This window comes from Octodon degus, unplaced genomic scaffold, assembly GCF_000260255.1.
Source record: "Octodon degus isolate 3935 unplaced genomic scaffold, OctDeg1.0 scaffold00066, whole genome shotgun sequence".
NCBI lineage: Eukaryota > Metazoa > Chordata > Mammalia > Rodentia > Octodontidae > Octodon > Octodon degus.
Window position 1 is genome coordinate 2,491,443 of NW_004524642.1, and position 9,860 is coordinate 2,501,302.

General features: G+C 39.3%; 1 pseudogene; it reads right to left on the reverse strand.

The window, feature by feature from the left end:
• Nucleotides 1–5,427: 5,427 nt before the first annotated feature.
• LOC101577452 lies at nt 5,428–6,474 on the reverse strand (annotated as a pseudogene).
• Between the last annotated feature and the right edge of the window lie 3,386 nt (nt 6,475–9,860).

Here is a 9,860-nt window from a genome sequence, read left to right on the forward strand (position 1 = left end):
GGTTTACAGGTTTCTGCCTCCATACCCTGTGAGAGGGGCCAGCAAGGCATGTGGTTCCTGGGATCAAACCACAGTCTCTGCCCTTGCCTAAGCTTGCCTAAGCAGTCTCTTTAGTCCTCTGAGCTATCTAGCTGGCCCAATTTTGATAAATTTATGACATTTACTTTTTTTATAGTGATATGAGAGACTGTATTTAAGTATTTCCTAACTTGCTCAATCCACAGTCCATCTTGTATCTGTGTTTTGAGACATGGTGTTGCAAAACCTCAAATGTGGCCAAGATGAACTTGAGATTGAGATCTTTCTGTCTGTTTCCCTTAGTCCTGGATTACAGGCATGTACCCTCATGGTAAGTTTGAGATTACTAGTGTGTGTGTGCATGTGTATGTGTAAATAATTGCAGTCTTTTAAGAAAAAAAAATTGTCTACTTTCAACAAAGAAAATATTACTTTCCCTTCACATTGTGAATGACTGTTATTATTTTCTTGTTTCACTATTGCTAGAATGTTAAGTACTATATTGAACAGAAATAGTAAAAGTGGGCATTCTTGCTTTCTCCTGAACCTAAAGAAAACATTTTAATCTTTCACTATTGAGTGTATATACTTGTGAACATTTTGTACATACACATTTAATTATATTGAAGTAATTTTATTTGTAGATTGCTTAGTGCTTATGTACAAATTTTGGCTGAATTTTGCTAAATACTATTTTATATCAACTGAAGCAATTATGTTTTAAAAATACATTTTCACTTCAATTAGCTGTAATATATTAATTTTTTATATATTGAAGCAGGTGCATAGTTTTCATAAACCACTTAATTCTGTTCATTAGTATTTTTCTGCACACTCTTAAACCAATGTTAAAAAGAGTCACTGGTCTGGCATTTCCACTGTAGAGTCATCGCAAGCTTTGTTACCAGTGTGAAAGGTTGGCTTCATACAATGAGTTAAAAAGTTTTTCCTACATTTAATTATTTTGGGGAAAAGTAAAAAAGTTTAATTTTTTTTTTCAATGCTAGGTAGAAGTTACTGGTGAAGCCCTCAAGCCCATGGATTTTCTTTGTTGGAAGTTTTAAAAAGGTGATTTATTAATGATTCAATCTTCTTACTTATTATAGGTCTCTTCAACTTACATTTCTTCATAAATTTCTATTAAAATACTAGTTTTTTCTAGGAACTTGGCTATTTCCACCAGGTTTCCCAACTTGTTGGCATGCAATTTTTCTCCCATAGTGCTTTGCGCTTTTTTCATACCCTAATCTCTGTGTTACTTGGAGTGTTTTCTTATAACCTTTAGTCAATCTCGGTGAACGTTTATCAAGGCTCTTGGTCTTTGTGAGCATAACTTTTGTTTCTTTTCTATTTTATATTTTATTTATCTCAGTTCTAAAGTTAAAATTGCCTTTTTTCTGCCAGTTTGGATTCATTATTTTTCTAACTCTTTACATTTTAATGATACATTTCTCATTTGATATTTTTGAAAAAATTTATGTATGTATAAATGTACAATTTAGCACTGTTTTCATTACATTCTATTTTTGCCACATTATGGATTTGTTTTCTTCTGTCTCTAAGTATTTTCTAGTTTACCTATGAATTTTTTGTTTTGATACCTCAGCAATGTGTTGTTTATGATTTAATGTATGTTTAATGTTAACAATTAGTGAATTTACCAGTTTTTATCTTTGTTATTAGTTTTTAATTTTATTCCATTAAAATTAGAGCAGACATTGTGCATAATGTCTGTCTTTTACAATCTGTGCAGAATTATCCTGTGACCTTACAAATGGTCTTGCCTGGAGAATGTTTCACGTACACTTACAAGGAATTTGTTTCTTATTGTTAGAGCAAATGTTTTCTAAATATTTATTACAGCTTTTACTTTGCCATATTGCTTAACTCCTTTGTCTCTGTATTAAACTTCTGTTTACTAGGGGCCGGGACTCAGTGGAATGAGCACTTCCTGGCAAGTGCAAGGGCCTGAGCTCAATCCCCGGTTCTGCAAAGAAAAAAAAAGAAAAAACTTCTGTTCACTTAGTATTGTTTTATTTAGAGTGAAATATTGAACACTTACATTATCACTGTTATAAATGTGTACTTATTCCTTTAATTTTCCCACAAATAATTTCTTCATCTGTTGGTAGCATATAAATATTTATAATTGTTATAAATGTTTGCTTTAATGAACTTTTATTAATATAGCATATCTTTTGTCTGTAATATTTTATTTAATTTTTAAACCTGATATCAGCATTGCCTCTTCTATTCTTATTATTTGCATAACATATCTTTTACCTTTTTTTTTTTGCATCTTTTGTGGTTTTTCTGAAACAAACATGCACACAGGCTATCTACTCGTTCTCTTCGCTGCGCAGCCTGGCATTGGGATTGGTGACCCGGATGGCTAGCTGGGCTGCCCTTTCCACAATGGCCTTATGGTTTTTAGAGGAGACGCTGAGAGCAACCTGCACAGTAAGGCGTGTTCATGCACCTGAGCAGCACCTCCAGTTCTTTAACATTGTGCAGCAGGAACTTCCGGAAGCCGCTGGACAGCATGTGTTTGTCTTTTTCTTACTTCCATCACCTATGCTGGGCAACAAGATCTGGCCCTTGAACCTCCTCCGCACTCTGCTGTCAATGCCACTGGGCTTCCCCAGTTGCACTTTATTTTGATATATTGGTTTGACTGGTGCCGGATGAACTTCTTTGTCCTCTTTCTGAGGAGTTTGGGCTTCACGAGGCTCTGCGGGCTGTGCAAGGCATGTCTTTTTCCATCCATTTCCTATCTGACTTTGGAGCCATCATGTAAATAGTATATATTTAACAGTTTTCGCCCCTCTGGTTCATTTTGCCTTTCTTTGATTTTTCAATTTGAACATTTAATTCATTATATATAAAGCAGTTCTTGATAAGGAGCAAAAAATGATTATTAGTTGGCTACATGATTGATACTCTCTCCCCTTTCCTGCATCCCTGTTTTTTTGTTATTGCTGTTGTTTATTTCCTGGGTTGTATTGGAAAATTTTGTTTCCTTCAATTTGCATTCTACATCTACAGTCTTATTTTTGTGGTTACCGTGGGACTACCTTAATGGAAAATTGTCAGGATCCATTTGGAATTTACAGCACCTTAGCTTCAGTGACATGCCAAATTCTACTCCTTTTCAGATCCATTCCTAACTTTTTGGTATTGAAAGCATGAAAATAAAATATTTGATCTTTACATGTCTGAGAACATGAAATAATTACTGTTAATACGTATTTTTTCTTAACTTATGTAAAAACAGGGAGTCACAAAACAGATTTACGAAAGTAGCACATTATGTGAACATTTACCTTTCCAGTCACTTCCCACGCTCTTAAATGTGGAGTTGAGTGGCTGCCCAGGCCCATTCGGTTCCGTCCGTAGGGCATGCTTCAGTATTTTTTGTGGTATAGCTCTAGTGGTAACACACATCTTTTAATTTTTTTTTAATTATGGTATCTATGTTTATTTTTAAAGAATACAAAATAATGATAGAAAAAAAGAAAGCATGAGAAACGACACAATGTTTCAGTAAACAGTGTAATAGGAATTCAACAGTGGTTGTTGTATTAAGTGATGCTACCTTCAAATTAGTTGCTCAGGCTGCCAGATGCAAGCATGTGAGATTTAAAGAAATTAAAAAAAAGTAATAAAGAAGTTATAAGAAATTCAAAAGAGGAAAAAAAAACCCTGAATAAAAAGAAAATCTTCTTAAGCACTAGCTGCTCCACTAAAAAGGCCCGCGGAAATTAGCAATACCGTTACCCAAACTGTTCTGCATATACAGCTAATGATAATTTTTCCTTCTTCCATTTGTCCTCTTTCCCATCCCAGTTTTTCCTTCCTACTGAACACACTTCTTTACCTTTTTGATTATCATGCAATTTAAAAATTTCTCTCTAACTTTTAAAAGACACATTCTCTGGGTGTATAATTATGCATGTATAGTCTTATATGTGTTTTACTGCTACATTTTAGCCCTTTATGTCTGTCACTGTCCTGCCCTCCAAAGTCTCTGAAGAAATAGATACTGAGAATCCTATTTATGATCTTTATTTATGTGATGTTGCTTCTCTTGCTTTTTAAAATATTCTTTGCCTTTTCCACAATTTGAGCAAAATATGTCCTGCTATGGGTATCTTTGATTTAAGCTTTCTTTGAATTTATAGTTTTTTGATATGCATATGGGCTCTCACTTGCAATGGTCCAATTTATAGTTGTATGAAATTGATATTTTATTTTATAGAGTAAAAACAAATAGCAGAAACAAAGACAAAAACAGATTAACTAGTAAGAGTGCCCACAGTAGAGCTTCAAAACAAGTAAAAATTTAACAATAATTGTTATATTACATATTTTCATTGTCAGCTCTGTCATTCAGATTAAAAAATATGTATCAAAATTGATTAAATACTTTTCTTGGGGGGGAGCAGCCTGCTCAGCACGCCCTGAGGGCAGGGCTGAGGGGGCATGTGGTGCCAGGGAGTGAACCGCCTGAGCAGGGTCTTTGGACTGCTGAACAATCTCGCTGGCCCCAAATAGACATTAGTACTTGCTTTCAATAAACTTTTTTTTTTCCTTTTTTAAAATGTATTTGGTGGGTCTACAGGGTCTACAGTATCTCATTATGTCAGACTCCTAGTGATCCTCCTGTTTTCAGGCCCCCAGGAGCTGGGATTACAAGCATGCCTCACCGTGCCCAGTCTCAATCTCCGTCTCAGCGCACCCCGGGGGTGGGGCCGGCACAGCGCGCAGGAATCCGAGCCTGGCCGCTGCACGCTGCCTGAGTGCAGAGCGCTTTAGTCCACTGAGCTGTCTTGCCAGCCCTGAAACTTCAACTTTTTCTTGCCCTTTTTTGCTTTTTAAAAATTAATTTTTGAAGACCGAATATTAATTGATAAGACATTAGACATAGTACACATTTAGGTGAACAAGAGGAGAAATATTCAACTGTGTTTTCTTTTTTTTTTTAAAGTTGAAAAACCATTTATTTCACTTGAAAAATAAAAGTGATCCAACCCTAGGTCTAGCCTTTGGGCCAAAAGAAACCCAAGAGCGGTGGTGACTCACCGAGATGGTCCCCGAATCCAACAGCCCCTGGAGGCGGGAGGCAGGGAGCAGACTGCGCAGCCCGCCACAGCTTCTGCTACACTGAGGCCTGCTGGAAAAACGGAGCCTGAATGCGGAGCTACAGACCACCGCAAGAACAGGATAATGGGCCCTGGAGAGCAAAGGAAAGGAGGTCTGCATTTAGCAAGGTAAATTAAGGCCCATGGTCCCTGAGGGACTGAATGCACAGAGCCAAAAACGTCCCAGAGACGGGGTACCGGCGAAGCGTGTGTTTTCATGCCTAACCGCGGCTCAGAATTTCAGCCCCCACACGTCCCACCTCAAGCTTTAAAGGGCCGAGTACGTTGCCCGATCTGCATACTGCTCCTGCTCCAACCGGGCCATGGCCTACGGGGAGTTCAGCGCAGCTGCAGAAGCTTGGGACAACTCACTCCCATGAGGAACCTAACCCGCAGCCCTCTCCAACAGCGGGGACTGGGCCCACAGCGCGACGCAGGGGGCTCCCATCCCGCCCGTGCTATGAAGTGGAACCTGCAGTAACAGCAGCAGCTGCGGCCGCAGCAGCTCCTGAGGTCGGCAACAGGTGAGTATTGCGGGGTTCAAGAGGGGTGGAGGTGAGCTGGCTGGCCATGGGTGTGTTCTGGACCCTGGGTGGAAGCAGGTGCAGCTGCTACTGCCTCATAGGACCAGGCAGCAGGGCAGCGCTTGCAGTAGGACTGAGTGCTCGGTACGTATGGCTGTAGTAATGCAATGAACCCCCCGAGCTCATGCTGTAAGGAGCACGCACTGCTCCATACTGCTCATTGCATTGCTCGGTGAAGTCTGCCACTCAGCCCAAATGACCTGTTGAGCACTCTTTGGACCAGTGCCCTCTTCCACGCACTGATAGCTGCTGCTCTGGTCTCCCGTTCCGGGCGCAGTCCTGAGCCGGCTGGTAGACAACTGCAGGTGCATTTGTTTGCCTTGAAACTCAGCGTTATCGAGGCCCCTGATGGCCTCCACCGCATCTTCTGCCCGCTCCATGTGTACAAAGGTGTGATCTTGCACGACGTCACATTCGATGAAAAGACTGTAGTCCTCCAATTCGGCCCGAAGCTCTTCGTTGGTACAGGTGGGGCTGAGGTTACCCACGTGTAACTCGGTTGGAGCGCTGCTCTTGTTCTTGCTGGCCTCCATGCTGATGTTCACCCCATTCCACTTAGAGTGGTGCAGGCTCCAGATAGCACCCTCCGCTGCCGTCTTGTCCTCTACGTGCACAAAGCCACAGTTCTTATTGATGTCACATTCCAGCACCTTCCCGTACTGCTCAGACAGTGAGAGAATCTCTTGCTCCGTGGCCTCCTGGGGCAGGTTTCCAGTGCACAGCTTCATCATCTCAACCCAGCTGCAAGGAAATCTGCAGGACCTCTTCCTCGCCGCGCGAACGCTTCTGATAAAACGTCAACCGCGGATTCTGTATTGCACTTTGCTGTCTTTGATGTAGTTGCTCAGACTAGAGGTAATAGCATTCAGAGTTAGTCAACCGGAAAATTTTTAAACATTGACTGGTACTTTGAGTAAGGTCTTTTTTTTTTTTTTTTTCCAGAACTGGGGATTGAACGCATGCCCTTGTGCTTGCCATGCAAGTGCTTATTCTACTAAGCCATCTCCCTGGCCCCAAACTGGTACTTTGAGAAAACTGCTACTTCGAGAAAACTCATAGAAATGAGCACTACAATCCTCTCAGCTAGCCCAATGAAATTTATAATAGTACAATATTTATAATAGTACAGTGAACCACCTTTCTCAGTCAGCCATCAAAGTGGGAGTAAAGAACCAAAGTTCCATAGAACACTGAGTTAATGAACTGCAACACTCACTAGATTAAGTGTATTACATGCATTTTCAACTCCCAATATTTTTAATTTGTCATGGATTTTTTTAGGAAATAACCACATAATGCACTTGGAAATTTCCATGAGTGTTCACACCTTTCAATAAATTTGAAAAATTTCAGCCATTATTTGTGAAATATTGCTTGTCCTTGTTCTTCTCTTCTCACTTCAGGACTCCATATTATTCAGCTCGGTGGGCTTGTGGCAGCTGGCACAAGGCCTGCTCTGCGTAATTATATGCAGAAGCAGCTGCAGCTGCCACTGCCTCAGAGGACCGGGCCGCACGGCAGCACTTGCAGTAGGCATCGAGCGCTCCATACACGTTGTTGTAATACAATGACGCTCCATAGCTCATGGTATAAGGTGTACGCACTGCTCCGTATTGCTTGTTATTTCACTCACTCGAGTCTGCCTTGTGGCCCGAATGAAGTACCTCAGGCATCTTCGTTTGGATTTAATATTTTTATTCTGCTCTATTGACTTAAAGAATTCAGTTTTGTTCATGGTGACACATACTCCTTTCTGTATATTTGAATTTGTCTTTGGTTACTTTAAGTGCATTTTTTTTCAATTATTTTACATTTTAGTTCCACAATATCTTCTTTGATTTTTGTCTTTATGATAAATAAATCTCTTGATTTTCTTTTTATCTTCCTTTGGAAGATCTTGGCACCACATTCTTTCAATCATAGTTTGTGTAGGTTATTGTTTTTTCTTTTGGTTGAACTACATTTCCCCATTTTTTCCTATACCTTGTGGTATTTTTCTTTGTTGAAAATTGAATACTTCAATTCCATACTGTTAAAATTCTGGAAATCAGAATGTCTTTTCTCTTTCCCAGCATTGCCTGTTTTGGCTGCTTTTGTTGTTATGTTTGACTAAAATATGGACATAGGCAGTACTTGTGATAAAGATCTATTTTGGTGCAAAGTCAGGCATTGGGTTCTTTTTTGAGTTTGCACTTTGCCCTGTTCACTGGCTATTTCTAATTTCCCCTTTATATGTTGTTACTTTCAAGTATTCTGTTATCTAAAAACATACTTCTTAAGGGATGAAAGACAAATAAAAGGAACTATTAAGAACTAGCCCTTTAAAAATCTTACGAGCTACTTCATCTGAAGGATCAAAGGTTTATAAAATGAGAAGCGTCCCGCACGATGGCTAATTGCCTCTGTGCCTGCACATCTGTGAACAAGCAAAACAACCAGGGATCGGAACATAGTAATGCAGTATTGTGATGTGTGTAAGTGTCTTTACAAAAGTCCATGAGTCACAGGCCTGACTGCTTGTGTGGAGCCAGAGCTGGGGTTTGAAGGGTATGTGCTGCTGCTAAAGGAAGAGACTGAATTGGCCTCAAATGGACTACAATTTATTAATCAACCCATTCCCTTGGAAGTTGTAAGCCTGAATTTCCAAAACAGTTACCAGACAGATTGTGCATGTAGGGATCTAGGCATCTGTCAATTCCAACTTCACCGTCTTTCCATAATTCTGCTTCTCTGGCAATTTTAACTTTGCATCTTGGAGCCAATGAGATAGCTCAGCCAACTAAGCACCTGCTTTGGCAAGTGCAGGAACCAGGGTTTGATCTCTGGCACCACATGCCTTTCCAGCCCTGCTCCTGGGGTGCAATGAGTAAACGACCAAGACCAGGTGTGGTAGTGCACACCTGGAATCCCAGCACTGGGGAGGCTGAAAACAGGAGGAGCACTTTGAGTCTGATCTGCGTAATAAGATCCTGTACAAAATACATACATGAAAAGAATTCATAAATATAAACAAAAATATTTGCATTTTGTTCTCCAGTCCCTCAAACATCTGTGAAGAGATGATATAGTCCACATTAGTGTGCTACCTCTTCTGAAGTAAGAGAACCTGTTTAGCAATAAAAAGCATCCTCAACTATTTCTTCTGCTTGCCGGTATCTGACGTTTTACAAGACTTCTTCAGTTTTCAGAACATGCAGATTGACATCATTTAAAATCCTTCAAGGACCCCAAAGCCTATTGCCTACTGTGGAAATTAGGTTGAAATGAACAAGAAAAGTACAGTATGGACTAATGCACTATTTAGTCCATTTACTGATTTAATAAGTCAAAATGAATTAGAATTATATAAAGTACAGGATTAACATTTAAGGGAAAGAAGTGTTGGGTCAAATTCACATATTTTTAAAAAATATAATCATTTAAATTAAGAGTTATAAGGCAAAACCTATTTGGTTTCACAAGTCAAAATAATTATTCTATATACACTTTTCATGAAGATGTGATCCAAACACATCTTTCCCCCTTATTTAGCATAAAACTAAAAATCTTTGCTTACACCACTAATGTTTCTGAGTCATTCATTTGATTCTGTGAAGTTTCTCCTCCTTCTATAATTCAGTGACTAAATGACTGGGGATAATAATCAAAGTTCAGCACCATGCTAACGTCTAACCAAGGAGCCAAGTGTCCAGGAGAACCACTTACCATGAATCAGTGGTGATGACAAATCACTTTTATTAAATTTATCCTGGGAATCAGCTCCCTTAAAATGAAACAAATAATGGCTTCCAAGCATTTTATAGACTGTGGCCACATACCAAAGGGAATAGACATTACGGGCAATTATCTAGATGAGTTTGGTTTTTAAGTTCCTCTCACATGAATCATGATGGATAAATGAGCCAAAGTTTACCTCCAACCTCATTTTCTCTAGAAACAGAAGAAGGAAGTAAACCCTTATTAACTAAAATATTGAAAAATCATTTCCACATATCCAGTAGAAGAAAGTGAAAATTTGAAAGAATGAAAATTTGCTTCATGCAGTGCTTTCTTTTTTTTTTTTCCTTTTTTTCCCATAATTTTATTGAGAGACAAATAGCAATGAGACAGTTTCAAA